At 43.1% G+C, this 27249-nt stretch overlaps 1 non-coding gene across 1 annotated transcript; it reads right to left on the minus strand.

Annotated features, from left to right (window-relative positions):
- Positions 1-8994: 8994 nt before the first annotated feature.
- On the minus strand, positions 8995-9156 carry LOC117017912 (U1 spliceosomal RNA). Its single transcript, XR_004422143.1, has one exon. It is a non-coding gene; the product is annotated as a U1 spliceosomal RNA (small nuclear RNA).
- Positions 9157-27249: the final 18093 nt, after the last annotated feature.

A 27249-nucleotide genomic window follows, 5' to 3' on the forward strand; every position in this document is an offset into this window, starting at 1 on the left:
TTAAGATTTGCGTAATTTGGATACAAAGCAAATTAGAATAAGGCCTAACCAGCAATAAGAGGCTATTGTGGGCCTGCAGGTTTCCTACTTCACACATATCCAGCAATAAGGGCTGGTTTTCCAGGCCCATCTTCCCAGCCATCTGAGCTCACACCCTTCCGGTGCTGGCAGCAGAAGGGGAGGTTGGCCTCTCTGATCTGTTCATGCTCTTCTTCTTCAGGAGCAGATGGAGACTGAGTCCTGCTTCCAAGAGCCTCAGCAGCCTCCCCTTCAGAGTTAATCACGTGTGAACTATGTTTTACTTGGGGCAAATTATTAACCCTCTACTATGAAACTCCTCCTTCCCCCATCAAAAGACTCCTTTTAATATTCCTCCTTTTAATATTCAAATGTAGTAAACATTGGAAAGCAGGCAATCTTCTGGGCAGACTTTGTCTTGCTCCTTCCAAAGCCAAATATAAGCAATTGGATCTGCTGCCTTCTTGGAATCTCCAAGCCCCGGGTTGTCTCATCCCCATTGTGCAGTGCACTTGAGGAGGTTGTGAAGGGCTTGCATCCCTCCTCCCCATGGCCTGTCCAGGGCTGTTGTCAGTGGACAAGTCTTCTGTGTGTTGAGCCTTGTTTAGGGGACTTAGTTCTCTCTGAAGGACAGACAAGGAATTGGATGTATTGTAGCCTCTCACCTGAAACAGGGCCTTTGGTCACTAATTCCAGCTCTAGCCTCTCTACAAAGACTTCAGCCAACTTCTCAAGGGCACCACCTGACAGCATGTAGTCTCATACCCATTCTGGGGAGGTGGGGGGGACAGCTGAAGATGTGATAGGGCAAATTTTGGCCACCAGGAGATGGTCACATAAATCCTTCCAGTTTTTATTCCCTGATACAATGTCCTGAGACAGTTTGTATGCCTTCCACAGATGTGCCGTCTGACCGAACAATAAGCTGTGCACAGCAGCCTCTTCAGCACACATTCTCATCTTAGCCCACCTGCCCTGCTAGCCTCATGTCCCTTGTTTTTGAGATCTCATTCCATCATCAGGAAATGAGACCTACAGCTCAGGCTCTGCTTTCCACAAAACGTGGGCTAAGACCAAGATTTCACTCCAAGTGAGCTAGCCTCATGTGAGCCATGTGGAACTCAAGTCATGGTTTCCCAGACCTCTAAAATGTCCTCAGCTTGAGCAAACATGCCCATGTTATTGACTCTCATGGGTCACCTTTCTTTAATGATTTACAGAACTACCCTGTGGGCAGGAGACAAAAGATGTTGGGGATTCTATGGACTGGAATCTCCCACTCTTCATTTCTCCATCTTTCCGTTTTGACATCTTTTTTGGGGGGTGGGTGCTCTTGCTATTCACAGGCTGCCTTGCATTGTCCTTTTTTTTTCTTTTCCCTGTTAGGACAGTGTTAATGATGGCTCCTTCATTCACCTGTAACTGCAGCCAGTATCCCAGAATTGTCATTGATACCTCATTCCTCCCCACTAACCCCACGGATAACCCATCACCAAAGCCTGTCAATTCAATAAACTAGATCATGTTGAACCTGTCCACTTCTCCCCACCTCCATTGTCACACCCTAGTCCAAGTCATTATTACTTGTCCTGGATGTAGCAGTGTCTAACTTCACCTATATCCACTCTTCCAGACACAATAACTTTTTAGTTACCATCTCAGCCCACCCATGCCACCTGCTCCTGCCCATTTAATACTTCCCCAAACATTCCATCACTCATAAGATTAATTCTAAATTTCTTAGCATGGCCTATATGGCCCAGTGAAATCTGACCCCTGCCAGCCTCTTTAGAATCATCTCATGCCAGATTTTCCTTTCCTGCATGCCAGCCTCAGTGGCATTCCTGCTCTTTCTGGTGCCTCACACATGCTATTCTCCTTCTATCTCTCCCTATTCTCCTCCCCATAAGTTGGCTGGGTTCTACTCATTTAGATCGCAGGAAAATGTTACTTACACAAATAAACCTTCCTGATCACAGCACCAAACACCTCCTGTGAAGCATGCCCTCTCTTTTATGCTTTCAGAGTATTCTAGAATGCCTCTGTTATCATTTTAATCACGGTTTTAATTAAGTCACTATTTTTGTAATCATTGGCCTGTTTCAGGTCTTTTTTTGTCAGTATCTATAGGTTCCAAGAAAGCAGGTGCGATGTGTTTTGTTTACCACCACACCCAAGTAAGTGCTTAACACATCATAGACCTTCAATTAAAAAACAATTGTTTAAGTGACTGAGTAAGAGTTTAATGAGTAAGTGACCGAGTATACACGTGAGTCTGTGAATGAACGAGTGAGTAAGTCTATAATTGCTTGGAGTAGTGCTTTTCTATTAGGAGCAATCAGAGAAACACTTAAAAAATTCAAAAGAACATTTGCCAAACAAAACAAAACAAGCAATTTCTAAAAGAAAACAAAACAATCACTGACTTGGATTCTTTGTGAGAAAATCCATTTGAATTAGTAAGCAGTAAAACTGATGAAAGTTTTAAAAACAAATAAATGTATTTTTATAAATCCCAAGAATGTATACAAACTCTGATATGATACTTTTCCTTTAGCACCTAAAGCATTTCACCTCTCTTGAATAAATGCTGTGTTTCCTTTTGTCAAATACCAAGAGCATGAAACTCTGTTTTTCCCTTTTGTGGATGGAAATCCAGAAACCCATGCTAACTTTATTGTGCAATTATAATAATTTTGTTGGCTTTTCTGCTTATTATACTTATCTTTTTTTTTTAATTTAATTTTCTACTTCAGTTAAAAAGAAAACTCACTGTATCCATATATTAGACTTTAAGCATGCAAATAAAATATTGTTTAGTAGAGGTCTCTGGAGGACATATATTAATGCCTAGTTAAGATGGCATTTAACTAGGCGAGGTGTTGGTTCATAAGGTAAAAACCATACGCCTAAGGTGCTTAATATGTTCCTTCTTTTAAGCACTTTTAGTGTTCTTACTAAATCTCCTTTATTCTCTAAATTTATTTAGCAAATCTTTTTAAAATGCATAACAGAAAAATAAAGATAGTATTTGAAAGAGCACAAATTCTAAATTAAGAGAAACCACATTAATGAGGTTGTGTTTCCTTGTTTGCTTTATCTGCAGTTACATTATACGCCTAGTGGATCTATGGATTGGTGGAAGTGGTGGGGGGCACTGGGCACAGATTCCCAGTCCTCAGAAGAGCCCAGGCAGTGGTATCTCTGTCTGGGCCCTGAAGCAAGAGGCCTACGCTCACACTTGTGCGTGCCCACAGGTGGGGCTGCAGTCCTAGCCTCCCAAATGCTCAGGGCAGCAGCTCCTGGCCTGGGGAGCTCTCACGTGGACTCCAGGGTCTTTTCCTACCTGGAGGCTGCCAGAAGATATTATAGATAAGCATGGATAACTTTTTGCTGCTTCCATGGGCTAGGCTTTACTCCATTTGTTATTTCTGAGAGGAAACTAATAATGTACCTAAGAGCTTCCTTAGATTTGGGGATCCTTTTGCAATAGAGTAAATCACAGAGTTTAGGCAAGAGACACTCACCTTTCACCCATTTCTAGAAATAAGGATCTGAGACCTTGTAGAGAAGAGAGGCTGTTAACACCTTCATCCGAGGGAGGGATGTGTTTGGCCTAGATCAGGTGACAAGACTTTAAGGAGCATGTCCTGTCCTTGTGGGGGCGCAACAGCAGGGTCAGACTGGTCTGAACTCACTCAGACCCTTCCTGGCCTTGTACTTGTCACAACAAGCACCTCAGAGACCTTAGTACCTCAGAGACTCCCCTAAAACACTACCTTACAGGTAGTGGTAGGAACTAAATGAATAGTATATGCTAATCACCAGGCTTAGTGCCTGACACAGGATGGGAGCTCAGTCAATGGCAATGATCATGATTGCTTGTTCTTAGTTTCCCTCACACATTTTCCAAACTACCTGGGAAGATAAAAATTTTAATTAGCAAGAAGAGGTTTTTAATGTTTAAGATAATTGATGTCTCAAGGTGGCATTTGTTTAATTGCCAGTGATTTGTACAGAGAGTTGTCTTTTATTTCTGGTCACTGGCATGGTTACTAACATAACAGCTTTCTCATATACAATGGGAGACCCAGTTCAGCATAAGCAGGGCCAGGTCAATTGTGTGCAGTAGAGTTGCAGCTGAGATTTGTGAAACCCAGCCCAGTTCCTATTTAGGGTTCTTCCTACAGTTCGAGGTATTATTTGAGACTGAATTACGTGGGCTTTGAGAAAAGTCAGCAGTGGAGTGGAGGGCGCTGGCCTCATTCTGTTTCCTGACCTGGATGAGCAGTTGTATTCAATTCACGCAAATATATTGTTTTACATATATATGTACACCCTTATGTATGTATTTTATACTTCAGTAAGTGGTTGGGATTTTTTATTTTTTTTTGTTTTGTTTTGTTGTGTTGTGTTTTTGTTTTAATCTAGAAAAGGAAGTCCCGCATCTCCACACTGGTCTATGTAAAAGAAGAATTTTGCCTGAACACTTGTTAAAAATGGCAACACTTTATGTGTATTACTGCAGTAGGGGAGAGAGACTTCAGTATAGAATTGAGCTCAACTCTGAATACCATAAAGACAGCTGGGGATTTCTAGCCAAGGAAAAGAGTGAGGGGGTCAGTGGATAGAAAATTGCTATAAGGAACCTGAACAGATATCAAAGGTAGGGTGATTCTTGCTAAACTGTCCTAATAGGATTCTTGCCAAAGGCAGGCCAAGGACTTAGACATCAAAGGTGGGGGGTACGGAACTTAATCAGGTGACAAGGGTAGGGAATTCTTGCTAAAATGACTTAGCTGGATTCTTTGCTAAAACTGAGGTCAAGACCTAGTGGAAAAGAGGACTCAGAAGAACCTGACCAAGTTTGGTCAAAGAGGGATCTTTGTCATTCATTGGGTTCTGACCCTATTGTCCTGTTGAGCTACAGGTGGGCCTCAGTCGGTGAGAGAGAGGAAGTAACCTTTTTATGCAATATATCCTTGCAAAGAGCTAATTACAGGGTCAGAAACAGGGCCTGGGATGCACACTTCATGATGGTTTGGGGCATGAATCTGAAGGATCTAAACTGTAAGGCTCTCAGCACTTACAAGTGTAAGGTGAAGCCAATTTCTGCCATAAAGAGCAGAGTGTAAAGGTAACTTGGCTGCCAGAGGGCGTGTCTGTGGGCAGGGTCTGTGGGCTCTGAGAACAGCAAAACCTAAGGGCACATTATATACAGCAGAGCAGGAAAGGCCTAAGGCCCTGGAGCCACATTGCCAAGGTGCAAATCTGTTTTCATCACCTACTTCCTGTGAGACCTTAGGGATATCACTTTGTTTTGAAAAGCCTCAGTTTGGCGTGTCTGTAAAAATGGGTATAACACGGCATTAAATACTTGCTTTGAACTTTCTGGGTCTTGGCTTTGTAATAAAAATGTAATAAATATCTGCAGTGCATTATAAAAAAAAAATGGGCATAACAATGGCAGGAAGGAACACTGCGGGGATTAAACAAGATGAGTCCACAGATGACTTTGCACAGTGAGCTGCCATCATGAGCTGCAGCAGTAGAAGCAAATTCCCACACATTATTGCTCAGCTGTGTACTCATCTCAGCCGAATTGATGCCAGGGCACTGAGACCCCCAGGACAGCATGGAGGAGCTAGCAGGTCATGGGGATGCAGGGATTGTCCTTCTAAGGCTGAAGTATCACAGCAGGTAGGGCTGCTGAGTCAGGGAATGTCTAGATATCTGCATGTGATCTCATTTGTCCCCTAGAGGGGGATGTCTGAGCAACACTGAGGTGATATTTACATAGCTCATTATTAGTGATACTGAGTCAGGGTCCCCAGTGAGGAATCTGAGGGTCAGAGGGACTAAGTGATCTGCAGTGGGGAAGGGAGACAGTTATGTCTAGTATGTGGCAAAGCTAGTGTCAGAGAGTGTCTCGGGCCGCTGCTTCGGCACTCTGGCCCCACAGCCAGTTTCTCCGAGTTGACTCTCCTGACATGTGTGAGGCCTAGCCTGAGGCCCAGCTCCACAAACACCCAGGCCTGGGGGAACCACAGGCATTTGTCATTTGGGGTCCTGGTCCCTTGGGCATACAGGAATCGTTAACTCATCTTTGTAGATGTTACAGAAGTTTCTTCTTATCCTGTGACTGGCTGGGAGGTAGGCTCCCAGCAGGTACACTGGCAGAGAGATATGTTAGCTGGTTGCAGCAGGACCACACTCCTCTTGGTGGTGGTGGAGGGAAAGCTCAGGCCATCTGCAGGACTGGGGCCTCCCAACCACTCTGTGACCTCACAGCAGCTATACCATAAAAAATCAGAATGCCCACATTTGTGGGGTTTGTACTAAGAAGGTGATGAGAGGCAGATTCGTACACAGAGAGGAAGCTAGGCCTAGCTAGGGTCCAGCCAGGGCAGGGGGCCATCTCCATCGGGATGTAGCTGGGGAAGGGAAGCTCCAGGTAGATAATTTATCTGAGAGTCTTTCTGTGGATTACATGAAAAGCTTCACAGAACCAGTTGGTTGCAGGAGGTAACAATTCCTTTAGTATTTTATCCTAAAGCAGCAATAAATTAGAGGACTTTAATATCTGAATGTGAGGATCCCATTAAAATGATAAATAGCCTCTCCTGCTCTCATTAGTTTGTAGTCCAGCTAGAAGAGGCAGATGTGGCAGTCTCCAAAGAAGCAAAGCTCCAGCCTGACAAATAGCCCAAGAGACTTATATTTAGAGATGAATGAATCTGGTTCCAGAGGAATACGTCATGCCAACAACTGAATAAATAAACACCTAACAGGCCCATCTGAGTCAAGATTCAGCAGAAGGATGGAGATTTGGTTTTAGAGAGGCCCTGTCTCTTCCTGACAGCTCTGTCAGCAGCTAAAAATCAATGTCTAAGAGGCTTTGGGTCTGCTCTCCTCCAATGTTTGCTCTACAACTTTCACTCACTTACATGAACTCCAGTTTCTTCTATCCACAAAATGTTGTCCTTCTCAGAGAGTCTAGGATGGATAAGTTGTTTCAAAGTATGTAAGGAGCTACATACCATAGGAGAGTTAGTCCCAGGTTTGTCTGATTGCAAAATTAGGTGTATAGGGGAAGGATCAAGGTGTAGAGAGAGCCAGAGGTGAGGAAAGGAGATGGTGCACCTGGTGCTCCCTTGTGCCTCAGCTCCCTTTTCCACTGCAAGGTCTCTGGAGGGGTATCACAGTGTGCCACCCCAATTCTGACCCATACTGTCACACATCACACAGGGAGAAAGGGGGATCATGCCTCTTTAGCCATGTCTTCCATTAGAACAAGGTATCTTGCCCCCTTGACACACCCTCTTATTTTGAGCTGCAAGGAGTGCTTATCTACCTCTCAACATGTCTGCATATACACATAGACTTTTGCTTTCAACCATGCACAGTCACTGGTACTAGAGTTAAAACTGTAAAAAACTATAAAAATAGGCAAAAGAAATGAGGTAGCTATTTTCTGGCATTACTCAACAGGTGGTATAGAACTGTAGACAAAGGGAAGGGACTAGCAGCCTCTAGTCACCAAGTTTTTCTACCTAGTGGCAGATATCTGTATAGTGAAGGGAGGTGGAGTAATAGGGGGCTGAACTCAGACTGGAGTCTGGCCGCAGACAGGGCAGATATGTGGGGCTCACAGTGGGCAGAGAATCAGAAGTCTGCATGGGATTCTCCCACATCCTTGGTCTTTGTCCTCAGGCTGGCTGAATGTGTGCAAGTTCATACTCCACAGACCTAATAGAAATGGCCTCAGTGGGCTCAGAGCCGAACAGATACATAAGGGAATGAACAGCACTAGGAGCTGTTGGAATTCCACCCAGAGAAACTGAGAGCACCTCAGTCTGTTCGATCAGACCCAGAAAAGCCACATCTTAGAAATGAGAACCATATCCTATAGGAGAGCTTCACCTTGGAATGAATTATGAACAGAAAGCAAAAATAGATGTCATGACAAGAAATAAAACCAAGCCTGATAGAACCAAAAAGATTTGTATGTAAGATTTGCCATAACAACAAAACTTAACACCTTAAAAAAAGATAACACAATCTAGACCAGTCCCTCTCTTATTCCTGATGTTGATGCCTTATGTTTTCTCTTCTTTCTCTCTCAGTCAGTTTTTTTAGGTGTTTATCAATTTTACAACCATCCCTAGTAGCTGATGTATTTTTCCTTCTTCTAATATTTTTTCTATGTTCTTCCTCTTCCTTCTGCTCATTGACATCTAATCAAGTCACCTGGTGTCAGAAACCTGTGACTTGACATTAGGCATTCATCATCTCAGGATGGAGTCCATCAGACAACTACTTTCTACCCCAAATTTCTTTTTCTTATTGTTAAACAATATGATTTACAGTCATTGCTGAAAATAATTGATTTATTTTTTTTGTAATATCATGACTCTGGTTGAGATCTAGACTCTGCAGCACATTTATTACTTCATGTGTCCTCTGTTTATTCTAGTGTGAAATTGTTTTCCAGGTACTAATTAATTCTGCCAAGTCTTTCTTCCTTTGATAGATAATTTGTGATGTTTTGGAAGAATACGCTAACTGCGTGGGCCTGCTCTCAGTGGTGTCATTTCAGTTGTGTCAAACACTGACTCTTACATTGTCTTTTGTCACTCAACCAAGCCCGATGTCCAGTATTTACTTCCCATGGCTGGTTTTCCTATGGGCATAAGCAATGACCCTAATAACCTCTCTGAAATTAGAAGTGTGGCTTTAAAGGTCTATAATGGAGAGAGAGAACGTAAGGTCATAAGTCCAATGTAACCAAGCCCTCCCTTTCTCACTCATACTGAAGGAAAGAGCAGTATGTCCTAAAGGTAAAGGCAGAGCTAAGGCATGTCAGAGCACCTGAGGTCATGAGTGAGTAAGCAGAAAACCCAGAAGCTATTCAATACAAAGTAAATAAGAAATAAGGTGGACTCTGGTTATCTCATTTTTTTTTTTTTTTTTTTAGAGGAGAGCACGAATGCAGTCTCCCATTACCACAAATTATGCAGTCGAGTTTCCCACATTTGGGGAAATCGCAGGGGTCAGCACATCCGGAGTGCAATGGATAAGCCTCGCCCTGGGAAAACCACCTTCGTGATCATGGTATCTCCTCTGCCAGGTAAGTATTGGTTATCTCATTTGTAAGGTCTTATCTCAGGATTTATTACAACTAGTCACTTAGATCTTGTAAGACATTACACCTAGACCCTTCCACTGAGGTGGGACCAGAACTGAGGGTAATTGATTGTTGATACAGGTAGAGAATCTAGCTGGCTGGCCAAGAAGCCAGTCTAAATGTACATGGAAATGGTGGGCCAGGTAAGGAGTCAAGGATGGTGAGGACCAAGGTAAAGTAGCAAAGGGTGCTCTAGAAACAGAGGGAGTGAGATTTAGAAACACAGGCAGTTGCCCTCATGAAAATCTCTCCACATGGAACAGGGCACCAGCCACCAGCATGGAATTAAGGGCTATTTCTCAGGAAGGGCAGGAAATAACAAGGCAGAACTTGGGACTCAGGAGAGCTTTGAGATATTTGAGTGTTCACTAAGGCAGAAAGGTGGTCATAAGTGTTGGGGCCCACAGTAGGACTGGGCTCAGGAACTACTTTATCAGATTCTAGTCACTGGGCAAGGGTGGGACAAGTAGTAAGGTGTCCTTAATACTAGCCCTTGTGTGTGTGACTATAGCTGATAAAGTACTACCATCAGGATTCTGGTGATGGGGTTAATATTTTCTGCAGACAAAACCAAGTGGACTCACTGTGAGGAGAAGGCTGTATGAAGAGGCTGGAAACAGACTGGGCCTAGTAGGTAGGAACGTCACTCACAAACCAACTGTGAGTTTCAGTCTGTGTGAACCCCATTTCACAGCCATTCCACAGCCAATGACAGATATCTGCTAATGCTCATATATATATATATATATATATATATATATATATATATATATATATATATATATATATATATAATGACACCAGAGGACCACATGAATGAAAGAGAGAGAAAGCTGAAAAAATGAGAGGCTGGCACATAGCAATTGTTCATTAAATCCTGCAGAATTAATAAATGACTAACACAAAAACAATCATGAGATGGAAAAATCACTCTAAGTACCCTTCTACTGAACAAAGAATTATTAGTCTGAAGCATAAGTGACAACATGACAGGATTGAATTGAGGGGCAATGATGGGCTTCCAGATAAGAGGAGGACTTGAATACATTGAAGACAAAACAAATCAATACAAGTTAACACTTTTTGTGTGATGCTTTGTCATATTAAATGCCTATTTTCCCTTCACAGCAACCCATGAATTTGGTATTTGTTATCTATATTTTATCAACCCAGCAATTGAACCTCAGAGAGGTGGATTGACTGTCAAAGATCATACAGCTTGTTGACACTTAAACTGTGCAGTCAATTTGAAGCAAACCATAGATAGAAGTGTTCCCTAAGGCAGGACATGGAGGCTGGCTTCATAGAAACAGGCATTTAGCAAGGCAGAACCTGGGAAGTTGGTGTTGATGGCTCCAGAGACAGGGCTGATGCACTCTGACCCTGGGACAGAAGCTTTTGGTCTGCAGAATGAAGGGCAAGCTTGGATCCTGGGTATGGACAGCATCAGGAAGAGGGTCAGAAGCTTCCCTGTGTTTGAGGCAGAGACGGGAATGCAAGAATTAAATTCATATCAATTTTGCTCCAAAGGAAAGTAATAGATTTTGTACTATCACAGACTGAAGTCAGGAGCAGAGCTTGAGGAATTTGTCCTGATGCTCATTAAACACGATAATGTTTTTATGAACACATCCATAAAACTTTTAGAAGTGAAATTTTGCACAATTTAATAATTACCCTGAGATAGCAGACAAAACCTAGGCCTATCCAAGGCAAACGAGGAGACATGACACCATAGATATGGAGACAACATCTCCATAGCAGGCTGGGCATGACCTCAGGATTTCAGGATGCAAAGTGTCCTGTGGCTGAGGCCAGATGAGTGAAAGGCCAGCTTTCATTGCGGAGCAAGGTCAGCTTCTCTTGGAAGGAATCATTCCCATCAGACTATTAGAAAGCTAGAATGCGTAATTGAAAAGAGATCACTCAACTGACGGAAGATTAAAGAAGCTGTCTCAAATGGTTTTGTGGCTAAGGCATGTCACATAATCTGTTTTGAGTGCCACTTTCATCATATGTAAAATAGAAATACGTAATTCCTTGTCTGTCTACTATGAGATTGTTTCGATGTTCAAATGAAAAACAAATGCATGTACACGCCCTTTGAAGTGAATAATACTATTCACATGTAAGAGTATTACTCATTTCTACCATGAGTCACACAAGGAAAGTGGAAGTGAAATTTCTTCCCTTCTGTGGAGAGAACATTTGAGATTTATTCTCTTAGCAACTTTCAAGTATATAGTACAGTATTATTAACTAAAATCACCATGCTTTTTATTAGCTCCCCAAATATTATTCATCTTATAAGTAAAAGCTTACACCGTTTGACCAACATCTCTCCATTTCCCCAACTCCCAGGTTCCCTGGCAACCACCATTCCAGTTTTTTTAGATTTCACCTATAAGAGATATCTGTTTCTCTCTTACATATTTCACTTAGCATAATGCCCTCAAGTTCCACCCATGTTGTTACAAATGGCAAGATTTCCTTCTTTCTTATGGCTTAATTTTATCTATCTATTTATCTATCTATCTACCCATCTATCTATCTTATAGATAGGACAGATAGAAACAGGCATCTATCTATCTAATAGATAGATAGATAGATAGATAGATAGATAGATAGATAGATAGATAGATGATAGACAGATCACAGAATTCAGTTTTCTGTGAGTTATTTTACCAAGCGCCTTAGTTCCTTACTGGTTGGAAGTCAACCTCAGATCTAGGTCACATAGTCCTGTCCAGAGGGTAGCTCACAACATAGAAACTGTCTTCAAACAAATCATTAACGGCAAGAGTCTGCTATCAAGACAGAAGTTACATTATCTAAGATGGTAGAATATATAAACACTGTGCTTACCTCATCCCATGTACAAATCAAAATTACAACAAAATTATAGAACAATCAACCTGAAGAACCATCAGAAGCCTAGCTAAACAGAAGTTTATAACTAAGGATATAAAGAAGAAGCCACATCGAAATTGGTAGGAGGGGTGGAGATGTGAAACAGGCTGGCCCCAAACCTTTATGTGGCAGATGAAAATTGAGAGGGATATCTCAGCCACAGAGGTTTCCCCTGGAGAAACAAGGGACTCTATCCCCACACCAGGCTCCCCAGCCCAGAGAACTGTTGCTGGGAAGAGGACTCCCTACAACATCTGACTCTGAAAAACAGTGGGGATCCCAACTGTCTGGGTGGAACGGAAGGTGCAGGAAACCTAGACATCCTCTTAAATGGCCTGCAGAGACTCACTGGCAGGCACTCACCTGGGGCTCTGGCAGACAAACAGTGACTTGGGGAGCATTAGAGATGTACGATAGGCAGACTGAGGTTTGTGGCTTCAAGTAGGCTGGAAGATAGTTGCCATTTTCCTGTGTGGGATCCTTCTCCTGTGTAGCTGGCAGGCAGGTGCCATCTTTCCTGTGTTGAGCCCTTCCCCATCCCATGGCCAAATCTGTATCTGAATTGGTCTGGTGAGCTCGGTTTGCTCACTCTGGTAACTCACTGAGACTCTGCCATACCAAACTCCGCACTGCACAAGGCTTTATCAACAGCTGAACCTTACAGAAGCCAGCAACCAGCAGTAGGTCTCAGTGTGTCCTGGATTTTTATGGAGCTACCCCAAACCCGGTGCTGGTGGTAGCATCCTCAGTTCACAGCACAACCTCTCCCACAAGCCTCCAAGTCCAGCACAGGCAGCAACCAACTGTGGATCACTTTGTAGCTCCTTGCCAAGGTCGTCCTTGGCTTGTCACAAGCAGTGGCTGACCTGGGCCTTCACAGGAACCCCTCCCAAGAGGATCCAGAACAAACATACTTGGAGGGCAGCTTCAGACCACAGCAGAGCACCACCCAATTAAGCCCAAAAGTGGCACACCCAAAGGATGGTCTCAACAGGCACCAGAAGCCAATAAGGGGAATCTCGCTTCATGTGGTAAGTCCCACTGCACAACAGCCCATATGCTGTAGATGTGGTCAAACCCCACTGCCAGTCAGCCTGAAGGTCATTTCCACCTATTGATGTGCCAATAACAATCAGGGCTCAAATATAACAGGAGGGCACACACAACCCACACAAGGGACCCTCCTGGAGCACCCAGCACAGGTGACCAGGGCGACTGTGTCACTGGGCCCTACAGGGCACCTACTATATAAGACTACTCGGCAGGACTGGAAGATGTATCAGATGTATCTAATATATAGAAACAAACACAGAGAGGCAAACAAAATGAGGAAACAAAGAAATACATTCCAAATAAAAGAACAGGAGAAAACTCCAGAAATGGAACTAAGCAAAATGAAGTCAAGTAACCTGCCAGAGACAGAGTGCAAAACACTCATTAAAAGGATGCTCGAGGAACTTGGTGAGAACTTAAACAAAGAGAAAGCAAGCATAAAAAAAACACATAAAACCATAAAAAAGAACCAGTCAGAAGTGAAGAATACAATAACTGAACTGAAGAATGCACTAGAAGGAATCACCAGCAGACTAGATGAAGCAGAGGATTAAATCAACGATTTGGAAGACAAGGTAGCAGAGAACACCCAATCAGAACAACAAAGAAAAAAATAATTTTAAAAAAATGAGGATAGTTTAAGACATCTCTGGTACAACATCAAGCATAACAATATTCACATCATAGGGGTACCAGAAGAAAAAGAGAGAAAACAGGGAATTGAGAACCTATTTGAAGAAATAATGACTGAAAACTCTCCTAGCCTGGCAATAAAAATAGACATACAAGCCCAAGAAATGCAGAGTCCCAAACAAGGTGAACCAAAACAGGCCCACACCAAGACACATAATTAAAATGGCAAAGGTTAAAGACAAAGAGAGAATCGTAAAAGCAGCAAGAGAAAGGCAACTAGTAACTTATAAGGAAGCTCCCATAAGATTGTCAACTGATTTCTCAACAGAAACTCTGCAGGCCAGAAGAGATTGGCAGAAAATATTCAAAGTGATGAAAAGCAGGATCTACAACCAAGACTATTCTCTACACAGCAAGGCTATCCCTTAAAATCAAAGAACAGATAAAGAGTTTTGAAGACAAGAAAAAGCTACCACCATACCAGTAATACAAGGAATGTTAGAGGGACTTCTTTAAGGAAAAAAAAAATCAAAAAATGAATAATAAAATGGCTATAACTACATATCTTTCAACAATTACTTTCAATGTGAATGGATTAAATGCTCCCATCGAAAACATAGGATGGCTAAATAGATAAGAAAACAAAACAAAACAAGAATTAAAAAAAAAATGCCCATCATTTATCTGTCCCAATAGTCATTATCATGAAACCTCTTTAAAAGTAATTAAAATATCCCACAGTAAAGAAAAACAAAAAAACAAACAAATACCTTATAGTTGCTGCCTGCAAGAGACTCACTTCAGACTGAAAGACACACACAGACTGAAAGTAAATGCAAAAAGTTATTTTGTGAAAATGGAAATGGAAAAAAAGAAAATGTGGAGTAACAATATTTATATCAGACAAAATAGACTTTAAAACAAAGCTATCACAAGAGACAAAGAAGGACCCAGTAACCCCTTCTGGGTATTTATTTGAAGAAACCCAAAACACTACTTCGAAGGGATATGTGCATCCACATGTTCATTTCAGCATTATTTACAATAGCCAAGATGTGGAGGCAGCCTGGGTGTCCATCAATGGATGAATGGATAAAGAAGAGGTGGTACATACATACAATGGAATATTGCTCAGCTATAAAAGGAAATGGGTTCTTGCCATCTGTGGCAGCAAATGGATTCGGAGGGTATTGTGCAGAGTGGAGTATGTCAGACAGAGAAAGACTGATGCAATGTGATTTTGCTTACGAGGTCCAACAATTAATTTCACAAACCCCTCATAAAGTGATACCCCACCTTCCAAGCTACTACCACTCTGACATCTTATATAGTTGTTACAATACCATCGACTATCTTCCCTATGTTGTATTCCACATCCTGTGACTATACATACCTATATATTTAGTTATAGTTGACATTCAATATTATCTTACTTCAGCTCTTCAGGTGTATAGAGCATTGGTCAGGCATCTACACAGTCTATGGTGTGATCCCTCTGATAACTCCAGTGCCCATCTGGCTCCTTACATGATCTTTACAACATTGTTGATTATATTCCCCAGACTGTATTAACTATCAATTTATATTTCTTAATGTCTTCACTTTTTTACTCTGACCCCAACCCCATTCCCATCTATCACCCTGATAGATCTAGTACCTATCTGGCATGATACTTAGTTATTACAATATTGTTGACTATATTCCTTATGTTATAACCTACATCCCCATGACTACTGTAGAACACCCAATTTGTTCTTCTTAATCCCTTCCTATTTCACATGTCCTTAACTCCCCTCCCATCTTAAAGAAGTCCCTCTAAAACTCCTTCTAATACTGGTTTGGTGGTGATAAACTCCTTCACCTTTTTCTTGTCTGGGAAGCTCCTTATCTGTCCTTCAATTCTAAATGACAGCCTTGCTGGATAAACCAATTTGATTGTTTGTCATTGCTTTTCATCACTTGAAATATTTCCTGCCACTCCCTTCTTGCCTGAAAAGTTTCTGTTGAGAAATCAGCTGAGAGTCTTCTGGGGCTCCCTTGTGGGTAACTAACTGCTTTTCTCTTGCTGCTTTTAAGATTCTCTCTTTGTCTTTAACCTTTAACATTTTAATTATGATGTGTGTTGGTGTTGGCCTCTTTGGATTTATCTTGTTTGGGACTCTTTGTGCTTCCTGGGCTTGTATATCCATTTCCTTCACCAGGTTAGGAAATTTTTTTGTCATTATTTCTTCAAATAGGTTTTCAATTCCTTGCTCTCTTTCTTCTCCTTCTTGTAGCCCAATAATGCGAGTGTTCGTATGCTTGATATTGTCCCAGAGGTCCCTCCTCAATTTTTTGGATTCTTTTTTCTTTTTGCTGTTCTGTTTGGGTGTTTTCTGCTACCTATCCTCTACATTGCTGGTTGGATCCTCTGCTTCATCTAATCTACTGTTGATTCCTTGTAATATATTCTTCATTTCCATTATTATATCCTTTATTTCTGACTGGTTCTTTTACATAGTTTCCATCTCAATTTTTATGAGATCATGGAGCATTCTTATAACCAGTGTTTGGAATTCTGCATCTGATAGATTGTTTTTCTCCATTTCACTTAGTTCTTTTTCTGGAGCTTTGTTCTGTTCTTTCATTTGGGACATGTTTCTTTGTCTCCCCATTTGGGCTGCCTCCCTGTGTTTGTTTCTATGCATTGGGTAGGGCTGCTATGTTTTCTGGTCTTAGTAGAGTTGTCATATGTAGTAGGTGTGCTGTGGGGTTCAGTGGTGCAGTCTTTCTGGTCACCTGATCCACGTGCTCCAGGTGTGCCCCTGTGTAGGTTGTGTGTGCCCTTCTCTAGTAGTTGAGCCTTGGTTGATAATTGCACATCAATGTGAGGGACTGACCCTTGGGCTCACTCGTTGTAAGGACTGGCCTTGACTACAGTGGAAGTATTGTTGTTTTGCAGGGGCTGATCCTACAGAGCAGGATCTGCCTCAGCAGGACTCTGGTGCCTGCCCAATCCACCCTTGGGTGTATCACACTTGCAGATGGCTAGGTGATGCTCCAGCTCATTTTAAAGCTGGCCACTGGGGGCACTAGCCCCAGAACCACCTTGGAGGGGATCCTCTGTAGGTCTACTTCAGCCACAGCCCATGCCCCACCCGGGGCCACCTAGCGGGAGCCAGAAAGAAATCTGCAGATGTCTGCTGCCAGTGCTGTGCTTGGAAGCACCTTTGAGAGGCCAAGCCATGAACCAAGGCCCCCTGTCACTTGTGCCAGCTTAGGGCTGCTCAGCCGGAGGCACAGGACACATTCAAACCAGAAGCTGCTTGTCTGGGTTCTGCAAACCTTTGAGAGAACCTAGGAAAGTGCAGCTTGAGCCAAGGCAGGCTGTTTGCATGAGAAGGACACTGAAAGCAGCCTGGGTGTGCCCAAAAGTTGAGCAGGGCCAGGTCTCAAATTCCCAGGCCATGGCAAACTAACAGGGGAGACTCAGATGTAGTGGCTGCCTGTGTTCACACACTGGGAATGGGGAGGGCTCAACAAAGAAAAAATGGCCTCTACCAGCTCCTCCATCCACGAGAAAGCCGCCTCTCCAGCCCCTGTCCCAAGCCAGACAACTCAATTCCCCACTATTTGTCCCTGCCGCCTTTCCAGCTGCTGTCCCACTGCTGGAGCTCAGAGCGAGTGATTCGACTGGTGGGTAAGTCTGCACCCAGTGTCTTTAAGAGGAGTGCCTGTGAGTGCAGCCACCCTTAGTCTCACTCAGTCACAATCTCTGCTGTTTTTCATAACCAGAAATTATGGAGACTTCTTTCCCCAGCACTGGAACCCTGGGCTGGGGTGGGGCTGGTATCTCTTGCTCCTTTAGGGGATGGGAACCCCCACAGCTGAAATAGCCATCCCAATCTTTAATGGTCACACACAGGTGTGGGACCAACCGGTTCTGTGTCTCTGACCTCCGTGCTTCTTCTGCACATCCTTAGTTGAAAGGCTTCAGTTCAGCTTGATTTTAGGTGATTCTCAATAATGGTTGTTTTGTAGATTAGTTGTAATTTTGATGTGGTTGTGAGAAAAGGTAAGCATAGAATTTACCTACTGCACCATCTTGGTTGTTTCAGGCTGGTGATCCCTTCTGTAGGTATATAAATGTTGAATAACTATGGTGTACACTTGCAACTGATATGTTATGTGTTAGCTATATATTTTTTTAAATAAAAATCTTTCTAAAAAAGACAGAATTTATAATCTCATGCAACCTAATTATATCTGTCACAGAAGTGACATCCCTCAACTTGGAGGAACTCCAAGGGAGAGGTTTAAACAAGTCCATGAACACAAGGAAGCAGGGATCCCTGGGGTCATCTAAGAAGCCAACTACCACTTTCTGTTCCCTGGGCTTCAGTGATGTCCACCTCCTGGTATTCATGTTGTGTGTAATGTCCTCCCCTTGAGTGTGAACAGCACCTGTGATCAGCTCAATACACCACATTAATGTGAATTCTCCAAAAACCTCACGAGTTTGAAAGTGGATCCTTCCCCAGTCAAACACTCAGATAAGACCCCAGCCCTAGCCAATGTCTTTTCTTTTCTTTTTCTTATTTTTTTTTTTTTACTAAATCATTGTTACACTTATTTATTTATTTTTTAATTGGGGAATTTTGGGGAGCAGTGTGTTTTATTAGGGTCCATCAGCTCCAAGTCAAGTCATTGTCCTTCAATCTAGTTGTGGCGGCCACCGCTCAGATCCAAGTCCAGTCCCCATTTTCAATCTTAGTTGCAGGGGGCATAGCCCACTATCCCAAGTGGGAATTGAACCACCAACCTTGATAAGCGCTCTCAATCTAACCAACTGAGACTTTTGGCCACCTAGCCAATGTCTTAATGGTAGGTTCATAAGACATCCTGAAACAGAGGACTCAGGTAAGCTATGCCGACGTTTCTGACCAGCCCAGGCTAGCCCTCTGCTTTTCAGATGTTTGTGCTCTTTGACAATCTCTCTCCAGCCCTGGCAACAACTATTCTGCTTAGTTTTACTTCTTTTTTCCTACGTATAAGTGATATTATACAGTATTTGTCTTTTTCTATCTGTTTATTTTATTTAGCATTATGCCTCCCAGGTGCATTCAAATTGTCACAGTTGACAAGATTTTCTTCTTTTGTAAGGCTAAAAATTACAGTAAGTCTTCACTCAATGCTTTTAATAGGTTTTGAGACTTTAAGTGAAACAACATATAACAAAACCAATTTTACAATAGGCTAATTAATACAAACAATAGTTAAGTTCCTACAGCATCTCACCAATGTTATAATAATTGAAGTTGAACAAAACAGCATTATTCAAGGACTTGCTATATTCCACTGTATGTATACCCTCTTGCTGCCTCCATTGGCTAACGCATGAAGACTAATTCCCTGACCTTCAGGGCTCACCAGGTGTTCCTGACTCTGTCGACAATCTTGCCGTTCTCTGCTCTCAGTGTTTTAAGAGGAACTACTTATCCACCCTCTAGGTTTTCATCAGGAAAAGCCAAAAAATTGTCAGAGAGACATTGTCCCCAGTGTAGCAATAGTGACCTTCCTGGAACCCTTCCCATTTCCCCTAGCTTTCTCTTCCCCAGCCACAGTGCAGGGCTGGGAGGGGCGAGAAGGACAAAGAGGGAAAGACAGGTGGGCAGCAGCTCTGGCCACCAGTCACACTGCTCTCATCTGGCAGGTAGGCCTTTCCAATCCTAAATTCCCTCTTATTCATTGCATAGGTTACAGCTGCAGAACATTCCTAAAGCATCTAAAAGCTACTCGACCAATGTTAAATAACGGAATAACTCTCAAACAGACGGTTTGCCTTCTGCCTTCACAAACACCCCTGGGGTCTGCTTTGAGCATAGAAGCCTCTCTCTGTTCACCTGCGGAGGCAGGTAGCAGGAGCACAGAAGCCTGTACTGATGGTGTCTTTCAGATTAACTTTGGGGCTGGGCGAAGACTATGAGTGGCCATGCATGGTCTGTGGAACAAATGGTGTCTCAGCTACCCATCATTTGAAGAGGAATAAATCCAGTTCTAGAAAGAATGTCATTTGGGAGTTCTTCACTGAGAGCTGCTCCCAAGGTACAGACAACATCCAAACTTGAGGGTTGTACTGAGCACCAGGGAGCGTGAACTGCTTTAGGATTTTTATTGCTGTCTCACCCTCTTTTCTTCATTTTTGTTCTTTTTTATATGCTCTTCTTTCTTTCTCTCCTCCCTTCTTTTTGCCCCTTTTCTTCCCTCCTTCCTTTCCTGCCTCTCTGTCTTCTCAGGAAGATGATGAGGTAGAGGGGATTATTGGCAGTGTTCCCTTTGTCTGGCTCTTCTAGCCTCTCATTTTCTCTCAGTTTTTCTCCTCTCATGCCACCTTTTCTCCTCCACCACCCCAGCCACAGCCACATTTGCAGATCTCTCACAGAATAAGCCAGTTGAGCCCAGCTGAATTTTCTCTCTCCTTGTTGAGATGAGACCAGGGTCCTGCAGAAGCTCTAAAAGGTTTGGAGAGGGAAGGGTCATGGTGGAGTGAGGCCTCAGAGCAGATGGGAGACATCCCTGAGTTGCTCCTGAATGACAGTGGTGGCTGATTTGCCCTGTGAGTTTTCCCTAGCCCTTTCTTCCCCTTCTCTAATCCATGCTGCTCAGAATATGGGGGAAAAAGAAAACATAGAGTGGTTGTGATAGTTTTTATCAAATCGTAATGGTTTTTAAATTGCATGCTGTTCTATTACTATTGGCAAAAAAATGAAAGCAACATTTTATCTATATCTAGATAGTTTCACACACATGAAAACATTGAAAATCAACTCAACAGGTCTTCAATGTCTTTGAAAAACATCTTACCTGTTTTTCCTTTGCCACAGAGTCTGTAGGAAATTCCAACAAATAACCACTGCAGTATTTCTCCACTATCACCTTCACCCAATTGTGTCTGCCACCTCTGCCTACACTTAAGGATGTGTAAACAAACACAGTAGCTGACCATTACTTGTCCTCACAGGTGGTTCTTAAAATGCATGAGATTAGTAATGGGTTATCTGGGCCAAATCCATACACTTAGTACAAAGGAAGGGAGATTCTGGCCCACACTTTACCACTCACCCTGGGGCAGGCACTGTGCTGAGAACTCCCAGAGAAAGAAGCTGCTCTTGCCCACTAAGGGCTTGCAGTCTAATTGGGGATTGGATAGTCTCCCAGATGACTCCCTCACGTCTGCTGATCAAAGGCCGTCTGCAACCAGTGGGGCTAGCCTCAGGCAGATGTACTGAGAGGTACAAAAAACAGAACACTTCCCTGTCAGCAAATGATGCCCTTAGCTCAGAAAAAGGCAGAGCCATGGTTCACACACACACAACCCACAAAGAGCAGGAGAAAAGTAAGGTCGGGATCTCAAAGATGTTTAAGGTACACTGAGAGATTTACAATAAGGGGTGGGCACACACAGAGGGATCAGTAGTGGCTGCACAGAAGAGGTAACATTTGGTGTGGGCCTTGAGAAATGGGAGGACCGGGTAAGAAGTCTGTGAGAAACAGGGCTGGAGCCATTTGGAGGGCACCTCAGTCAAACAAGAAGGCACACTGCAGCTGTTTTGGGGAGAGTGGGTGGAGGGTAGAGGCAGTATTCTTGCCGGTTAAGAGCCCTGGGGCCTGGGGGTAACTGTGGCTACCCCCCATTCCTGATTTAGTCTCCCCAGCCTCAAGTTTTCCATCCATTACCTAAGCACTGATGCTCACCTCACGGTGTGTATTAGCCCAGGTAATGTGAAGGACTTGGCCTATGGCAGGTACACAGAGTGTGTGTGGCCCTCAGAGACAGGGTAATCTGGCTCTGCACCTGCCATGGGAACTTGCCAGCTGTACCACCACCTCCTGGGCTTATTCTGACATCCCTCTGAGGAGGGCTCAGTGGTGGACCTGTGCTGAGAGGTCCTACTCCTCTCTCTTTCTGAACAGCTGTTATATGTGCGATAGACAGTTTATAGGTCCATTAGCAGAGAAGCCCACCACCAGATGAGACGGGAGAAGCACATGAAGAGCAACAGACATGAGATGGAGGCCCATGGACCCAGTCATGCCTCTGCCTAGGCCCTACTCTCTCCCTCTCTTACGATTTCTCTCTCTTCCCCATTTGCTATGGTATTAGAGGAACATTAGGGGAATTAACAGCCATAGTGGTGCCCCTTTCAGAACAATTGAATCACTGCCTTAAGTTCCTTCATTGTTAATGTAAGGTAACATAGGGAAAGGGAAAGACATACAGCTCAGCCCAGCACCCAAGAGCCAGGCACATTGTTACTTGTTCCCACAGAGCTGTAGAAGACAGTGGGACTCCATTGGTTTTCCTTCATTTCTTCCTGTTTCTAAGTCCCTTGAGGAAGACTGAGATGGCATAGAGCCCACAGGGCTCATGCAAACAAAAGCATAGGGGTAGAAAGAGGTAGAAAAATGCTCTAGGCAGACTGACCAGCACAGCCTGTCCACTCCCCCTTAAGTCCCTTATATTGAAATGTGCCCCAGCTGTTACCCAGAATGCTCAGTTCCAGTCTTGCACAGATAGCCATTGTCAACCCTGAGAAAGAAAATACCTACCAGGAAGATCTCCCAGTGGCTATTTTGACTCAAAAATTCAAAAACAAAAAACAAACAAGCAAAACAAACAAACAAGCAAAACAAACAAAAAAGAATGTCTAGCAGCCATTGCTGAACTGAAACCTCTCACATGAACTGCACTCACTTTAGGGAGAAGCCTGCACTTAACTCCCTGTATCTGCACTAAACTGCCTGTCAGCACTGTGTTCCTACTCTCTGAGCCAACCCTTATAAAGGAGTTCCTGGAATCCATTGGAACTGCGCAGCTACATCCTTTTTAGCATCTTTAGTGACCAATCACAGCAGCTCCATTACGACCAATCATGACAATGCTCTTTGGACCAAACTGTAAGGATTTGGAATCTTCATTTGCATGAGGATGGACCAATTATGGGTGAGGGCACGGACTTCTTTCTATATAAGTCAGCTCCCGTGTGGCTCAGAGAACTCACTTTCCCTCTCTACCAAACACTGTGTTTTCCTGGCTGGAACACCCAAGACATCTTGCGGGAGCAAAGCAGAACTGTCTTGTCCCAACAGAACAGAGTAGAGTAAAGAGCTGTCTAGCTGGAGAGGGGCCAAGCTGCAATACTGAGGCAAGCCACCTCACTGCCTCGCTCCCACCTCACAGCCACACTATTCCACAGTTACCTTATATCATAACTGAGCTGTAACACTATTGAGCTGTCTGACAGCTGTGCTGTTCAACAGCTAGGCTGTATCACAAATTAACTGTTTGCACTGAATAGTCTCATTCATGGCTCCTCAGATTGGGGATTCCTGTTGGTGTTGAATTGGTGCCAATGACCATCAGCTGATACCAGGTAACTTTGGTCAATGGCCAGCCACACAGGGGCACGCACGTGGCTAACTTCCACCTCTGTGGAAATGGACAACTCACTGTCCAGCACTGAGTGGCTTTAGGTGATCCTCTGGAAGTGAAATCCTCCCTCCCTCCCTGCTTACTACCGTGTTTCCCCCAAAATAAGACCTAGCCGGACCATAAGCTCAAATGTGTCTTTTGGAGCAAAAATTGTGGCGACAGAGTTCCAGAGAGCCGTTTCCAGGCTCTTGGCCTAACATGGAGAGGTGCTGGCTCGGTTATTAGATGGCCATCAGCTGTAATCAGATGGCCATCCGTTGTGGCCATCAGCTGTTACCGGTTAGCCATTAGCCACTAATATAACTGCAGTGGCTACGTTAGAGGGTTGGTTGGTTGGTCGGCAGAGAGCAGTGAGAAGATTGCAGCTAGCAAGTGCAGTTGGTTGGCAGAGAAGCGGATGGAGGATTGCGGCTAGCAAGTGCGGTTAGCAAGTGCAGTTAGCAAGCGGATTACAGTGCAGATCATGTTGTTCCTATTTCCTGTGTTTCGCCTGGCCACCAGCTAGATGAGGGTGCAGGAAGTCCCCTCGTTGGGGTACTGGAGGATGTTTGCTGTTGTGTCTTTACCAGTCGCCATCCAGAATATAGTGGTATGACTCCCCTATCTATGGCTCCATTGTTGTTCCTTTTTGGCCTCACCATATCCTGCATTCTTGTGCGGGGAGCAGAACCAGAGTCCCTGCATGACAAAAATTAATATAAGACCCGGTCTTATTTTACTGTAAGACCGAGTCTATAATATAATAATATAATATAATAAATACTAGGTCCTATATTAATTTTTGCTCCAAAAGATGCATTAGAGCTGATGGTCTGGCTAGGTCTTATTTTTCGGGGAAACATGGTAAACATGGTCCTGGACCTGAGATACAGCTGCTGTTCCAAGTTCTTTTACCCCGGCTCATGAGCACATAAAACTGAATAAATGTAACTACTCTGAACACTTAAGTCACATGCAGATGGGACCCTCCCCAGGATTATTTGTACATTTGTACATTTTAATAATTGCTTCTCAGGAGCCTCCTCCATGTTTCAAGGAGATTGACTGTTTCCAATCTCCACAGTAAGTGAAAACCATCTGTGTCCTTCAGGCACTTGGCTCGCCTGGCTGGTACTTTCACTATGCCCTGAAAAACAATCTGCCTAGAAAGACAGGAGGGCTCCTTTGTTTAAAGCCCTACCTCCAAGGAGTTATCAGAGGTCAGGTTGGTGGTGGGGGGTGGGGGCAAGTAGTTAGCATGGCGTACTTTTGTACTGATATTGCCTGGCAAGAAAGTACATGGTTGGTGCTCAGCATTTGTAACTGCAGTAAGAATGCTGATAACCTCTGCTATATTATTATCATTATTTTGATTTCCATAATAATAATATGATTTCCATGGCAACATATGGTCTGGAATTGGATAACCTGTTTCTGAATTTCCAATGCTGATCCCACCTCTCTGAGCCTTTTTTCCTCATCTATAACCTGAGTTCAGAACTGTCTTTGTTCAAGGCTGTCATGAGACTTACTAACATAACACCTATGGAACTGTCGATGTGGCACCTGCCACATTGTGACGAGTCCTGTCTTCCTGGATTTTCAAAATCTGCTTGCAGGTAAACAATTCACATTTCAAAGAGAACAGTATCATGAAGGACTTTAGCAGAAAGTAACAGGAAAAGCCAGCCCTTTTTCCAACCATCTCAGAGCTACTGAACACTTATTGGAAGATTTTCAATCTGCAAATCAGCAGCCCTGTGATTCAGATTGTCTCAGTTAGAGGGCAGCACCCCATCTCCCCGAAGGCAGAGGGTGAACCTTTGCATAATAGTTGAGTCTCTAATGAAGTTGAACATCTCAACTATGGGTGACCCGAGACAAACGCCTGAATGACAAAGGAAGACTTCATACAACCAGTGTGCATGTCCACATTCATCCAAATATTTGCATTGACTTGTCAAGACATCTGGATATGGACTAAGTTTTATCCCAGTGTTTGGTGTCTGCAGGTGAAGCCATGAGACCAGTGACATCAGCAGGATCATTTGCCACTGGATGTTCTCTTATGTAGATGGGAGACTTCTCTCACTTCTATAGGGTGGAGGGTCAGGACCATGCACGGGGCTGCCTCCTAGTGGGTGTGTGACTGGTGGAGTGGAGACATCCAGGGATCACAGACAAAGAACTTGTTCCAAATCCTGGCTTTGTCACACTGGCAACAATGAGCCTGGGAAACCCTCTTAACTTCTCTTAGCCTTAGTTTTCTCATCTATAAAATGAGAATACTGTGTTGGTGAGTGGATTAAGTGGCAGAGTGCATGAAATGATGATTTTTTTCTTTTGTGGAAATTGCTAGTTTCTGTGTAAGATTTCTTTCAGGTATGTACCTTGGAGTCATAGTGATGGGTCATAGGATAAATCATTTTCAGACTTACTAGACATTGCCTAATTGCTCCCCAAAGTGGCTGTACCCTTTTATAGTGCTATCAGCAGTGTGTGAGAATTCAACTGAAATGTCCAATAACATTAAGTAGTAAATTGTACCTCATTATTTAGTGGAAAATTTTATCACAGTAAAAAAATATATCTGTCAACATAAATGAATGTCAGAATACTGTGAGATTTAAAAAGAAGGAACTAGAAGAATACATGCAGTTATAATGCCATTTCATACAGTTGCATCCCATGGAAAACAATGCAGTGTATGAGATGATGCACACACGCATTCATGGGCAGGGTCCTGGTTCACTAGGGGAGGATAGAGGATGGGTTTGGGAGGGGTGACGATGAGGGGTTTAACTGCACTGGCAATGCTTTGTTTATTAACTTGTGTGTATAGGTGCATTTATTCATATGCCTTTTTGTTTGTCTTCAACAATGCACAGTTTATTTTGGAAAAATTTACATACACACACCCACACACACACACAGTGCCAAAAAAAATGTATATACATTTTAAAAAAGGAAAAAAAAATGTATTGAAATTGTAATACTCTTTTTTAAAATTAAAGTTTATTGAGGTGACAATGGTTAGTAAACTTACATAGGTTTCAACTGTACAATTCTGTAATACATCATCTATATATCACATTGTGTGTTCACCACCCAGAGTTATTGTCACCCCAATAAACTTTAATTTAAAAAAAATTGTAATAATATATACTGATAACAAAAGATGAATACATGTCACATTTTACTTCTGCAATTACAAGAGGTGCTCAAAGGGGTTACAATCAGCATAATTTTAATACAGCTCTGTGTATGTGTGTGTATATATATATATATATATATATATATATATATATATAGTGTTCTTCAAGTATAAATTATTTTCTTACGCTTGCACCTTGGTCTCTCTCCCTGTATTAGGTGAACGAGGGGTACCCTGCCCCGTGTCTGATGTGTGTCTGAAGGACACCCTGGGTGAGAAATTAGAGACTGAACCCTCATCCTTAGGAGGACATAGGAGTCCTGGCTAGGACTTTTGTAGATAATCAGTCTTCATAAAATATCTTCTGGGTGAGCCAATTCCAGAAAGCACACAGGGTAATGGATTCATGTAATTGTTCTCTCCTAATTGTTCACTCCACATGACTTAAACCTAGGTGGACCTAAAACTGCATTCTCAACTGAGGGAGTAGAAATAAGCCTTCTGAGTTCATCCTGAAGGCAGCTGAAATGGAGGACTAAAATTAACTGATGGAAGGAACCCCAAGAGTCATTTAGCATATAGATTTTACTTTGCAGATACATATAGTGAAAGCAATCATTCCTTATCTGGAAGTGGCACCACCAGGGCAAAACAAACATGTCTCTGTTGAACTCAGTTATTGTACTGCCAGTTTGGGATCTCTACCCAAATTTCTTCAATAGATTCTACCTACCTATAGGATAAAGTCTGGGTTTCTCAGGTTGGCACTCTTGGTCCCTACTGTCTGGTCCCAGCCAACTTTCTAGATCGGTGTCCCTGCTGCCCCCCAAATGCCCTGCACAC

The sequence above is a fragment of the Rhinolophus ferrumequinum genome, chromosome 25 (genome assembly GCF_004115265.2).
Source record: "Rhinolophus ferrumequinum isolate MPI-CBG mRhiFer1 chromosome 25, mRhiFer1_v1.p, whole genome shotgun sequence".
NCBI classification, from domain to species: domain Eukaryota; kingdom Metazoa; phylum Chordata; class Mammalia; order Chiroptera; family Rhinolophidae; genus Rhinolophus; species Rhinolophus ferrumequinum.